This window comes from Microtus oregoni, unplaced genomic scaffold (genome assembly GCF_018167655.1).
Source record: "Microtus oregoni isolate MIOR12 unplaced genomic scaffold, Mior012 000006F_ref0000085, whole genome shotgun sequence".
Taxonomy (NCBI): domain Eukaryota; kingdom Metazoa; phylum Chordata; class Mammalia; order Rodentia; family Cricetidae; genus Microtus; species Microtus oregoni.
In genome coordinates, this window is record NW_024543065.1 from 44,853,384 (window position 1) to 44,866,247 (window position 12,864).

Genomic DNA, 12,864 nt, shown 5'->3' on the forward strand with positions numbered 1-12,864 from the left:
GTCATAAACATTTTCAAGAGACCGTGCCTGCCTTCATCAGTGACCCACCATGCTGTCCAAACAACATCTGCTTGCTTCAAACGTCCTTGGAGATATCTGACTAACTGCCGTTTTGAAACTGTTGTCTGCTGACAGTCCCCGTTTTGAAATCTCCCTATAAACCCAACCAATGAATTCAAAAGTTGTATACTTTTACCCAGTGCAGAAATGCCAAGGCTTGTGCCCTCCTGCCTTGTGGTTTTCCCCTTTAAAATCCCCTTACCCTGAAGCCTCAAGGTTGCTTTCCCCTACCTGCTGAAGCTGGGTGTTTGATTATGGTCCGAGTTGGCTATAACCAATAACCCCCAGTGTGTTTTCATCAGATACCAGCTCTGTGGTGGTCACATCTGGGGGTCCCATGTTGTGGGCACAACAACAGGGCGTGTGATGCTTCACAATGGTCTGTAACTCCAGCTCTCTGGAGTCCAGTGCCTTTTGAAGGAACAAGGCATATGCTCACAGTTGTACAAAATAAAAAAAATCTAAATTGGGTGGGTGGCCTGTGCCTTTAATCTCCTAATTCAGTATTTAGAGGCCAGCAGCTCAGTGAGTTCCAGGCAAGCCTGGCTGGTATGAAAGGGAGAAAAGGAAGAAAAAGTCATAGGGTGTTGGCGCTTGCCTTGAATTTTAGCACTAGGAAGGCAGAGGCAGTAGGATCTCTGCAAGTTCGATGTTCACTAGTCTACAAAAGAGTTCCAGGACAGCCAAAGCTACACAAATTCTGTCTCAAAGAGAGGGAGGGAGGAAGAAAGGGAGGGAGGGAGGGAGGGAGGGAGGGAGGGAGGGGGAGAGGGAGAGGGAGGGAGAGAGAGAGAGAGAGAGAGAGAGAGAGAGAATTGGCATCCTACAGAATAGGATTTTTTTTTCACCAAGGGTTGGAGAGATGGCTCAGAAGTTAAGAGCACTGCCTGTTCTTTCAGAGGTCTTGAATTCAATTCCCAGGGCCATATAGGGGCTCACAACCATCTATAATGAGATCTGTTTTCCTTTTCTGGGGTGCAGGCTTACATGCAGGTAGGACACTGCATACAAAATTTTTAAATAAAAAAATATTTTTACCAAGTTTATAACTGATATAGAGTTAATATCCAAAATAAAGGAACTCAAGATGCTGGATATCAACAAAACAATCCAATTAAAAACGGGTACAGGTCTAAAAGTAATTTCCAAAGAGGAAACTCAAATGGCTGAGAAAAACTTAAATCTTAGTCATCAGGGAAATGCAAATCAAAACAACCCTGACATTCCATCTTACACCTGTTGGAATGGCTAAGATGGAGAACACAGGATGGCTCATGCTGGAGAGGGTGTTAAGAAATCCTCCTTTACTGTTGGTGGCAGGGCAAACTTGGGCAGCCACTATGAAAATCAGTGTGGTGGCTCCTCAGGAAAACTGAAATTGATGGACCTCAAGATCAGCTGCTATCCTACTCTTGGGCATCTGCCCAAAGGACACTTCATCCCTGCAGAGACATTTGCTCAGCCAAGTTCATCACTGCTCTGTCCACAACAGCCAGAAAGTGGAAAAAACCTGGATGTTCCTCAACAGAAGAATGGATAAAGAAAATGTGGTACCTCCGGGCGGTGGTGGCACACACATTTAAGCCCAGTTGTTGAGGACGAGCATAGAAAGGTGGCTCTGAGTTTGAAATTAGCTTGGTCTACAGAGCAAGTTCCAGGACAGCAAGGGTTAAACAGAAACCCTGTCTTGAAAAATCAGAAAAATAGAAGAAAAAAAAGTAATGAAATATGTTATTTTTACACAATGGAATATTATTCGACTCTTAGAGCAAAATGACATCAGCCAGGCAATGGTAGTGCGTGCTTTTCTGCTCAGACCTGGGGAGGCAGAAGCAGGTGGATCTGAGATTTAAGGTTAGCCTGGTCCATAAAGTGAGTTCCAGGACAGCCAAAGCTACACAGAAAATCCCTGTATCTAAAAGGAAAAAAACAAAGAAAGACACTGAAATTTGCAGGCAAATGGATGAAACTAAAAAAGAAAAAAAAACCTAGACCCATAAAAACAAATATTGTATGGATTAGCTTATATGTGGGTATTAGCTGTTAACTCAGTAGTTAGATCTGGAGTAAGGACCTGAGAGAACATATTAATAGAAAGGGAAATAAAATAGAAATGAAAAGGGGTGGAATGAAACGGTCAAGTGGAGAAGGGGAGGGAAAAGTGAGTTTGGGGTAAAATAAGGGGAGAGACAGCTAATATCAATGAACATTTGAGGGGTCATATAAAAACCTAATGCAGTAGAAACCGTAAAATAGATACATATATGAAGGCAATCTAGATTAAATTGCCTAATAATGAGGGTCCCTTCTACTAGTAGGATTAGATCACATCTAATTGAGCCATTGTCCAAAGGGGTCCAATGGGAATTCCCAAATAACCAGGCTGTAACCAGGGCTATAGCTTGCTCTTCACTAACTGTCAGCACGGCCATATTGCTGAAGACAGCACCTATGCAGCTCACTGAGCATGGAGAAGTCAAGTTGGTGCCTACATAGAGTCTTGAACCCCTACCTTCCAGGGTCTTTGGGACAAGAAGGTACTCTGTTTGATATCAGAGGAGGCATAAACCCAAACCCAGCCACAAAACCTATGACCTACAATCTGTTCTGGCTGTAAAATGTGCGGGCATTGGTGGGACTAAGCTTGTGGGAGGAACAGAACAATAACCACTTTGACTTCACAAGATGGAACACTCAACCTCAAATGGGATGATCCCTTCAGAGCTCAGGGAACCCTTCAGAAGATCAAGAGGAAAGAGTGTAAGACCCAGAGGGGTGGAGAACACCAAGCAAACAAGACCATCAAAAATCAACAGGATCAAAGCTCATATGAACTCACAGAGACTGAGGCAGCAAACTCAAGGCCTTCACAGGTCTGCACCAGGTCCTCCGTGTACACATTATGGCTTCCAGTTTGTTCTAAGAAGTTCCAGAGTGTTTGAAAGACTGGTTCTCAGAAATTGCCATCTTTACCACTAGGCCATGCATTGCAGACATAAATCACAGTTCCCTGCAATTGTATAGAAATGTTAGGGACACGGGCAACACAAGTAAAGACTTTACAAGGAGGTTTTGGGATTTAATATTTTCTTTCATTGTTGGGATTGAATTGAGGAACTTGAGCATGCCAAATAAGCACTCTCATTAAATCTCCATAATCATGTTTACTTACCCTGAATGGTTTGCTTGATTTTTAAGCCAATGTCTTCTACTATTTGTCAAGTTGGAAGGAAGAAGGTGTTTTCTGCTGAGTAATAACATTGCAGGCGTAGTGGTTAGTTATTGAGAGACTGGACTGCATCGTCTGCATTTAACTCTGAAAGATGACACGTCCTTACTCATCGACATGTTATCCTCCACTGATGTTGAACCATTGAAGTCTGTCCTGGATTCTGTTTATCCATCTGAATCCCAACAACTCGAGGAACCAGAGAAGAATCAGCGTGTTTTTGAAAGCAGCAGTCCATTTTGCAGGAACCACCAGGAGCCAGCTTGTGGATCTTTGCATGCTACACAAGAAAGTGAGACACCACTCGCAATGAAGATGTCACTTTCAGTGTCAAACTCCACCAGTAGTCATGTTGGAAAAGAGAATAAAAAACAAAGCAAAAAAATAGAAAGAAAAGCAATTCCAGTGTAGAAATTATTGAGGGCTTTCTCAAAGAAAATAACTGTAAACCAAAAAAGAAAACCAAGAGCTACAACTCCAGGAGTAAAAGCAGCAAAGGAGAGAAACTGACTGATTTAAGGAATCAGGACAAGTATAACAATTGGAAATTGAGCCTTCGTTTAATCCCAACTCCGGCGAGAAGGCTAACCTAGATGGTACAGTTTTTCCAAATGGATCACATCATAGCCAGCAGACCAAAACATAACAATGTGCAGACTCTTCTTGACACTGTACAGAGCAACTGACACGTGAAGGCTTCACCAGTTTAGAAAACACCTGCTAGGGGCTGGAGAGATGGCTCAGTGGTTAAGAGCATTGCCTGCTCTTCCAAAGGTCCTGAGTTCAATTCCCAGCAACCACATAGTGGCTCACAACCATCTGTAAAGAGGTCTGGTGCCCTCTTCTGGCCTTCAGGCATACCGACAGAATATTGTATACATAATAAATAAATAAATAAATATTAAAAAAAAAAAAGAAAACACCTGCTACATGAATTCCATCTTACAATCTGTCTTTGGGATCCCAACCTTCGCAAAGGACTTGCTCACACAAGGTATCCCATGGGAGAAAGTTTTCCTGTGATGATCTCATCAAGCCCTTAAGCCAACTTCTTGTCTTGAAAGACATCAGAGATGTAGAGATCAAGGGATAATTACTCATAAATGTGAAAAAAAAAACATTTCCACTCTTGCAGACACATTCTTGGGCAATGAACAAAATGATGCCCATGGATCTTTAAGTCAGTGCTTAGATCAGATGAACCTGAATGTGGAAAACCTAAAAGCCATGTTTATTACTGATAGGGAAGACAAAGTTGAGAAATCATCTCCACCAGCACACACTGGGAATGTCACCACCAAAGGTTTGTTTTTCCTGTAGGTGCCAATTTTGAAACAGAGCTGGATAGCTCTATTGTTTGTGAAGCCTGTAGTGAGGCGACCTTCAACACCGAAGTGAGTAATTACCTCTCTGTTGACCTGCACCAAGGATCAAAAGAACACCCTGTTGATTCAAAAGTCACTTGATCTTTTCTTTACACCGGAAAAAAATTGAGTGCAATTGTGGGAAATGCCAGAACAAGAATTCTGTGCTCAGATATACTTTGAGGAGACTCCCAAGGGTCCTTATCCTTCATCTGAAACGCTACCACTTTACTGCTAACAGGTTGTTAGTGAAGAGCCAGCAGCCAGTTGAGGTTTCAAAGTATCTGGATGTCTCTTCCCATTGCAATGAAAACACAAAGCCACCATTTCCCTTGACCAGTCAGGCCTCTCATGAGACCTATGATGTCCCAAATGTCTCTGAAGAGATGATGCCTGACATCCTCAGCCAGTCGATTCCAGCTAAGAGGGTGGCTTCAGACTTCATTGATTTCACAGTTCTACAGGTTGGATCCAATGAAAATGCTAGAGTACAGGATATGTGTGGACCCAGTTGAGGAGCAGTGGCCGACAGGCCTTGAAAATGGTCCTAAAGTGGAGCCAGACAGCTAGTAAAGACAGGATGCTCAATGAAAAGACATCACTAGCTCCGGACCCAACAATCTGAACATACCAGCATCCAAGTCCCAGGTCTTACAGAGATGAGTCTTCAACAGGTCTCCAAGAATTCAGAACTTAAGAAGCATGAGAAAATTATTGTATATGGAAAGTCACATCATCACATTATTGTTGAGAAGTTCAATTCTTTGTGTGATCTTAAAGAATAAGAGACTCTGGGAGGATCTCAAGAAATAGCCGAACAGCTCCAGCAGAATCATGGGAATAGAGTCCACAATGAATTGCTTGTTCAGGCATCATGTCAAAGTGTTTGAGGTACTCAGGAAGGCAGAGAAGGATCTGGTCATGTGTTCAGAATTGAGAGATCAGAAAGATAAAAATTCCCTTGGTGCACCAGGAAATCCCGAAAATAACAATGGTACCAAAAGTAGCAACACAGAGGATTCTCTTTACAATTCAAAAAATGTGACATTGGGGGTTGATCCTCAGAGCTACAGGCTTGTCAATACTGTCAGCTCTTTTGGAAGGTTCCGGGATTCAGGCCACATTAAGCGACGTGTATGATGTTCAAAGGCAGGCTTGGCTCCTGAACAGTGATGTCTATGTGTTCATGACCAGAGGCCTCGAGTCAGGAAAACTTGCTTCACACTGGATACAGCTTTTTCTTTTTCATTGCAAAACAAGATTTGAGTGGCTGTTGAAAAAAATCAGAGTGGAAGTTACTGAACATATCACAAGAGGAGAAGAATACAGATCTTTTCTCAGCCTTGTTTAATGGTTTTGTATACCTTCTAGAAGAATGATAAATTCTACCCATAAGAATCACATAACTCACAGATTCAAGTCAATGCCCACCAAAATCTCAGCAAAATATTTCAAAGACCTCAAAAGAATGGTACTCAACTTCATATGGAAAAGCAAAAAAAAAAAAAAAAAAAAAAAAAAAAAACAACCCAGGATAGCCAAAACAATCCTGTACAATAAAAGAACTTCTGGAGGCATCACAATGGCTGACTTCAAACTCTACTACATAGCCACAGTCCTGAAAGCAGCCTGATATTGGCATAAGAACAGACAGGAGGACCAATGGAACCAAATAGAAGACCCGGATATCAACCCACACATCTTCAAACACCTGATTTTTGACAAGGAAGCAAAAAATATCAAATGGAAGAAAAAAGTATATTTAACAAGTGGTGCTGGCATAACTGGATATCAACATGTAGAAGAATGAAAATAGACCCATATCTATCACCATGCACAAAACTCAGGCCCAAATGGATCAAAGGCCTCAACATAAAGCCAGCTACACTGAACCTTATAGAAGAGAAAGTGGGAACCACTTCTCCAGCAGCACAGACACTGAGAAACAATAAATGGGACATCCTGAAACTGAAAAGCTTCTGTAAAGCACAGGACACGGTGAACAAGACAAAACAACAGCCTACAGAATGGGAAAAGAGCTTCACTAACCCCACATCACACAGAGGTCTGATCTCCAAAATATACAAAATATACAATCTGATCTCCAAAATACACAAAGAACAAGAAATTGGTCATCAAAAGAACAAATAATCCAATAAAAAATGGAGTACAGACCTAAACAGAGAACTCTCAACAGAGGAATCTAAAATGGCTGAAAGACACTCAAGGAAATGTCCAACATCCTTTGTCAGAGAAATGCAAATCAAAACAACTCTGAGATTCCATCTTACACCTGTAAGAATGGCCAAGATCAAAAACACTGATGACAACTTATGCTGGAGAGGTTGTGGGGAAAACGGAACACTTCTGCATTGCTGGTGGGAATGCAAGCTGGTACAGCCCCTTTGGATGTCAGTGTGACTATTTCTCAGAAAATTAGGAAACGACCTTCCTCAAGACCCAGTAATACCACTTTTGGGTATATATCCAAAGATGCTCAATCGTGCCACAAGGACATGTGCTAAACTATGTTCATAGCAGCTTTGTTTGTCATAGACAGAACCTGTAAACAACCTAAATGCTCCTTGACCAAAGAATGGATAAGGAAAATGTAGTACAATTACACCACGGAGTACTACACAACAGAAAAAATTAACAATATCTTGAATTTTGCAGGAAAATGGATGGAGCTAGAAAATATTATTTTGAGTGAGGTAACCCAGACACAGAAAGGCATGCACTCACTCATAGGTGGTTTTTAAACATAAAGCAAAGAAAGCCAGCCTACAAACCACAGTCCCAGAGAACTTAAACACTGAGGACACTAAGAGAGACTTACATAGATCTAATCTACATGGGAAATAGAAAGTAGAAAATGACAAGATCTCCTGAGTAAATTGGGAGCATGGGGACTTTAGGGGAGGTCTGAAGGGGGGAGGGGAGAGGCAGGGAGGGGAGCAGAGAAAAGTGTAGAGATCAATAAATATCAATAAAAAAAGAAAAAAAAACCCTCATCCATTTAGTAACACACCAGCAAAAACAAGTTTGTCTTGTCTTTTATTACTAAAACTCCAATTTAAAATTTTTTGTACACCTTAACACATATAAAAATAACAATCTAAGCTTAGTATGGATTAAAAATAAATTTTAAAAGTTTTAAAAATTGTTTCTACTTAATGATTTAATGGCCCCCAATATGGTCATATACTTCTCACATTTCATTGGAGACCTTAGGAAATTCGACCAAAATCGTCAGTAAAAAGTAGATTTTCAAGCTTTTTTACCTATTTATTTTGGTTCAGCCTAAAACTCTGTACTATCACACTGCCCACAAATTGGAGTAGAAACGGAAGCCTTTAAACAGGTTTTTTTCTCTCTCCATGGTTGCCCTTGGATATCACTCAGATTATTGTTCTCATTTACAACATCAGCTGTGTCTAAACTTTCTTGCTCACATAAAAACACTCGATTGTTTTCCCTTTCTAGGATTTTGTGATTATTTCTCAGATACTTCCAAATATCTTACAACCTAATAAAAGAGTCTTAAGATAAAACTTACAATTGCACTAAAATGTAAAGATCTCAAATCTTACAGCTTTAAGTTAAATCCTTAAGAACATTATCTTACAGCTTTAAGTTAAATCCTTAAGAAAATCAATGACCACTGTTAATGAAGCACGTTTAATTTTACACTTGATCTAATAAATCTTAAACCAGACACCGACAAGTGAGAAAATTATAAAAAGAAAACCGCAGGAGCCTAACCTCTACTAAAGGCATTTTTAACACAGGTTAAAGGTACTGCTTTATTCCAAGCATCTAGCACGTAATTAGTAATGAATGGACATGCACTGGATACCTGAAACTATGGCTCTCTGTCTTGGACATTCTCGGGTATCAGGTGTGTAAAGGTCTGTGCTAAGCCTCACTAGAGACAAACAATGCCTCTCCCTAATCAGTCAGCTACAAAACACAGCTACAGGTATGATACGAGGCCTGGAAATCTCCAGAAAATACTATTCTATATTCTCTCGAAGCTGACTTTGTCAAATAACTGTTTACATGTCCTTCCTAGGACTCTCGTTACAACCGAAGGCTAATGACTGCTTCTCCTTAAACTATTAAATAATTTAAAAATTTTAAAAAGCAATCGTGTTACTAAAATCCCTTACTATACACAGGGTAAAGTTATTATCAAACACTAAACCATCATTAGTTAACAAATTATTAATAAACCAAGGTAAGAGGCTATATCCACTTTCCAATATGTTGTACTATATTTAGTTATGTTAACTTTAAACTTTTTTTTGGTTTATTTGAGACAGGGTTTCTCTGTAATAGTCCTAGATGTCCTGGAACTCACTCTGCTGACCAGGCTGGCCTGGAACTCAGAGATCCACCTGTCCCAGCTTCTCAAGTGGGAAGAAAGATGTGCCCTACAACCACCTAGACAGATTTTTTTTCTTTAAATGATAATCATTTTTTCCGCTGCCCTAAAGCATTTTTCCCCTAAGAAGTCACAACATAAAGTAAATGCTAAATAAAAGAAAGAGCCCTCCATTCTGTTAACATTGAGGTGAGGTCACGTCTTTACAGAAAACTAAACAGTCTCAGATGGCTCCCGATCTGAAGCATCCAGCTAGGGCATCTAGAGACCACTGGACAATCGAGACATCTGAAGGCAGACAACGCATCCATCAAAAGGAGATGCCCAAGAGAAAGAGTAAACTGGTGCCTTAGGGCAGCATCAACATCTAACTCATCAAGCTGAGACTCTGAGGAAACAGAGACCCTGTGTGACTGCCCTAAAAGCGAATCTGTCGTATTTACCGACGATACTGCTAGCTAATTCTTAGCTCGCAAATGCAGACTCCACACACCTGTTTTCTGCGGGTTAACGGCACACCTGTGGTAGGAGACAGTCTGGTACTGATTTGCACGCTAAGGATTGCTTTCACCTCTAAGGCCAGTTCTGATTAAAGACTGTATACAAAGAGAAATCAGGTGAATCGGGAGTTGTGACAATTCTCTACGTTAGATCCTGTAACAGTTACCGCCACTTCAGATCTCTGATAGCCTGTTCCAGAATGAGTTACTGAAATAAAAAAAAAAAGTAAAATGGCGGGTATGATTATTATTAAAACAACTAATATTACACTAAATTATGAAAGAAACCAACCTTTCCTTTGTCTTCTGTTAGCTGTACTTAAAGTCCTCTTATGCTTGCCTGTATTAACATACTAACCATAGAGGTAGTGCACTCGAACACGGCCTCTATTGAAAAATGGGGAGACGTAGAGAGCAAAGTGCCTCGTGCACACAGATAAGCACTGGAGAGCTAGATTGGGGTACACAGTGCCTGTGGGTGTGAGGATTGGCCTGGCCCTAAGAAAGCACAGAGTCGCTTAGGGTGTTGTAAACCACAAGTAACTTCACTCATGAGATTGAGTTTTATGGTCTAAAAGCAATGCTCAAGATTTAGAGGAAACATCCTGAATAAAAACCTAAATGCTGGGAGATCCGGGCAGAACCTGTCTCAGACAGCAAAGGATCACCAGGTTATAAAACGACATTTCTAGCATTCCAGGAACAGCTGGGCAGCTCCTGCCACTGGTGCAAAGCCCACATCCATATGGTGGCTTACGATACCTGTAACTCCAATCTGGAGAATCAAATGCCCTCTCTTCTGGCTTTGTGGTATGAAAACAAAACACCTACACACATTAAAACATGCCTTAATTCTGCCGGGGCAGTGGTGGCACGTGCCTTTAATCCCAGCACTCAGGAGGCAGAGGCAGGTGGATCTCTGAGTTTAAGGTTAGCCTGGTCTACTAGAGCTAGTTCCATGACAGGCTCCAAAGCTACAGAGAAACCCTGCCTCAAAAAACAAAAGCTTTTACCTTCAAAAAGCTAAAACATAGCTTGTCGTTAACCTTAACGAGCTTATAAAATTAACAGTATTAAACTATGTAAGATCATGTACGAAAGTTAAGATTTTGAGGGTATAAAAATACCAAAAGTCTGGTGATATATGAAATTTGGGGCAAAATTAAGTAAAGGTTTTATCTTAAAAGATGAAATTAGGGGCTGTTTTCTATCGACTGGGATAGTTACAGCTCAGAATTAGTTATGAAGTAGCAATGAAAATGTTATTTTTGTTGGTGGGTCACCACAACATGAGGAGTTTGTTAAAGACTTGAAGCATTAGGAAAACTGAGAACAAGTGCTCTAGAAAATACTAAAATACAAAGGATAATTCTTTTTACATTTAAAAGGAAAATATTCAATGACTTATTCATGTGTTTCATGTATATGAGTGGTCTGTCTTCATGCACACCAGAAAGAGAGTCAGATACCATTACCGATGTTTATGAAAACTCAGGACCTCTGGAAGAGCAAGCAAGTGTTCTTAAGTGCTAAACTGAGCCATCTCTCCAGCCTCCCCCCCTCCAAAAAAAAACCCTTTTTTTTTTTAAGTGTGAAGGAACTGATGAAATAGCTCCATTGGTAGAGTGCTCAACTAACAAGAAGCCCTGGGTTCACCTTCACCTCCATACAGGCCAGGTGTGGTCACACGAGCCAATCATCACTGTATTTAGGAGATGCGGGCTGAAGAACCAGGATTTCAAGGTTTTATAATGAGCTGGAGAGGCCAGTCAGGGTTACAGAGCCTGTCTCAGAAAATCAGGTCAAGTTACCGTCGAGGTTTGTGCTTTCTTTAGCCTTTACTCTTTGGGGACCCGCCACCTAGCTCCCAAAGAAATACACAGAGCCTCATTCTTTCCTATGAATGCCCGGTCTTAGCTTGGCTTATTTCTAGCCAGCTTTTCTTAAGTAATCCCTCCTACCTTTTGCCTCTGGGCTCTTGCCATTCTCCATCTCTGTATATCTTTCCTTCTTATTCCGTGTCTGGCAGTGAGGAAGGGGCACCAGCCCTGGCGTTCTGCTCTCCACCTTTTCTCACCCCCTTTCTTCTTCCTTCTATTTATTCTCTCTGCCTGCCAGCCCCGCCTATCCTTTCTCCTGCCTAGCTATTGGCTGTTCAGCTCTTTATTAGACCAACAGGTGTTTTAGACAGGCAAAGTCACACCGTTTTGCAGAGTTAAACAAATGAAGCATAAAAGAATGCAGCACATCTTTGGCTCATTAAACCAATATTCCACAGCATAAAGGAATGGAATACATCTTAAACCAATGTTCCACATCAGGCTATCAGGTGGTTCAGTAGGTACAGAACTGTTGCTGCCGAGAATCTGAGTTGATCCCAGAGATGAATATGAAGAAAAGTCAGGACTGACCCCCACATGCCACCACTCCAAATAAATAAAAATGTGTGTGTGTGTGTGTGTGTGTGTGCGTGCGTGCATGCGTGCGAGAGAGAGAGAGAGAGAGAAAGAGAACCAAGAGGCAGGGTGTCGCAGTTTAAAGTTTCTTTTTTTTTAAATAAATGTGTAGCCCAGGCTGGCCTCGAAGTCGTGATCCTCCTGCCTCTGCCTCCTTCAGCAAATCCTACTGGCATGCACCCCCACAACCGGCACTTTAATGATTCTAATCCCAGAACTAGGGAAGAAGGAGCAGGTTGATCCTGAGTTCTAGGCCACCCTGCTTTGCACAGAAAGTCTCAGGACAGCAAGGGCTATACAGAGAAACCCTGTCTCAAAAGAAATTATGATATACTAGTTCATATGTATGTATATACAAGCAAAGTGAATCTACATGATATAACTCACATAAATTAACCATGACTTTAATTAGCCATGATTTTAATGAACTTAGAACCAACTACTCCCCCTGTAATGGACTTTACCTTTGGTTTCCAAGAACTTCTTGGGCGCTCAATTTATTACGTGGACACAGTCATGTGTGTGTGCATGTGTATGCGATGCATGTGTGTAGAGATGGTAGGTTGATGTTGGGTAGCTTCTCCTGTCTCTCCCAACTGTAACCATTTAGAGACAAGGTCTTTCACTGAACCTAGAGCTCAACGAATCAGACAGACTCCTTGACAGGCAAACTCTTAGTTCCTCTTGTCTCCCCGTCCTCAGCTCAGGAGTCACAGGTAGACACCACTGCACCCAGATTTCTATATGGGTGCAGTTACGTGTTTGGGATTATAACTCAGGGCTTCATATTTGGGTGGTGAGAACTTTACCCACACCCAGTCTACTAAACACCCATTTTAACCTTCTGCTAAGCTAGGCTTTCAGAATG

At 41.3% G+C, this 12,864-nt stretch overlaps 1 pseudogene; it reads left to right on the forward strand.

The window, feature by feature from the left end:
• Window positions 1-4,201: 4,201 nt before the first annotated feature.
• On the forward strand, window positions 4,202-5,168 carry LOC121449851 (annotated as a pseudogene).
• The last annotated feature ends 7,696 nt before the right edge of the window (window positions 5,169-12,864 follow it).